General features: G+C 38.2%; 1 long non-coding RNA gene across 1 annotated transcript; it reads right to left on the reverse strand.

Moving 5' to 3' along the window:
* Positions 1–709: 709 nt before the first annotated feature.
* Positions 710–916, reverse strand: LOC311118082. Its single transcript, XR_014611750.1, has 2 exons — positions 860–916; positions 710–769 (listed from the first exon to the last, which is right to left on the reverse strand). It is a non-coding gene; the product is annotated as an uncharacterized lncRNA (long non-coding RNA).
* Positions 917–1162: the final 246 nt, after the last annotated feature.

Here is a 1162-nt window from a genome sequence, read left to right on the forward strand (position 1 = left end):
GCCATCTAAAAGAGAAGGCTCAATCGACCCCTTCCCACGAAGGCCTGGGTCCAACAGAGATACACAACGAAGACCTCCAACACGTAAATACATGCATTGCTTTTCTTCCCAAACGGGCGGCAGTTTCGGGCAAAGTATTAGGATTACTGTGAGCCTAGGTCCATGTGTATCCAAGTGTTTTCTCTCTCTCTCTCTTTAACTCGCCATCTTTTGCAACATATTGTGTTAGTCCGCTAGGGACCCGTTTTAATTGTATTAAGTTTCTAACCCCTACCTATACCATGTACGTGTTTGTATCTTGTGTTATCATTTTAAATTAGTAAGTAAATAAATAATTAAATCAATTTGTGTGGTGCGGAATAATCAGTAACACCCGGGTTCGTGCAGACTTAAAGAGCCTACGACTTTCAGAATGAGACTGATATGAGGTAAATTATTAATAAATTAAACAACTTTTCCCGTGGTGCCCCAAATTTCTGATGAGTTAATTGTTACATGATTAATTTAATCTAGTAACAATTAAACATAGTAGGTAATTATTCGATAAATAATAGTCATCACAATAATAAAAGTCACGTCACGACACTGTGAATGACATATGGCAGACCAATGTTTGGTGCGAGTATAGAACACTTCCTGTGGAATCCTCTTGTTAGTTCAAGAGATTCATAAGATTTATAAGTTGATAAGAATACTGTCATCAAATATACCTGTTGACCATGGTAACTGGGACCTCCTCTCCATTTGGTATCAGTTCTTGCCCTTTGTCCTTTGAAAGACAATAGAGATGATTACTGCATCAGCTGGGGTTACCTGTGGAGGCTACCAAAAACTGCTAAAGGTATAAATTCTCTCTTACCATGAAAACCAAATCCAGCGCTTCAACAACCTCCTCATCTTCATCCAACACATACTGTAAGCTGCTAATTTTAAACAAACAAACAAACAGTATAAATGTGATATGAGGAGATAATAGTATCTCTCTAAAATAACAACTACACTGTTAAAATGAAGTGCTTTGTAACACCCAAACTAGTGGCAACTGAGCTACCGTGTGTTGTAACACCACTTAATCAAGTATTGTGCAACACCTTGCCAGGGACTGGGAGCACTAACAGAAAAGGTTGAAAACCCTATTTTGGTGTTTCAAGTCCTGTTTAGT

The sequence above is a fragment of the Coregonus lavaretus genome (genome assembly GCF_964263955.1).
Source record: "Coregonus lavaretus genome assembly, contig: HAP1_SCAFFOLD_4371, whole genome shotgun sequence".
Lineage (NCBI taxonomy): Eukaryota > Metazoa > Chordata > Actinopteri > Salmoniformes > Salmonidae > Coregonus > Coregonus lavaretus.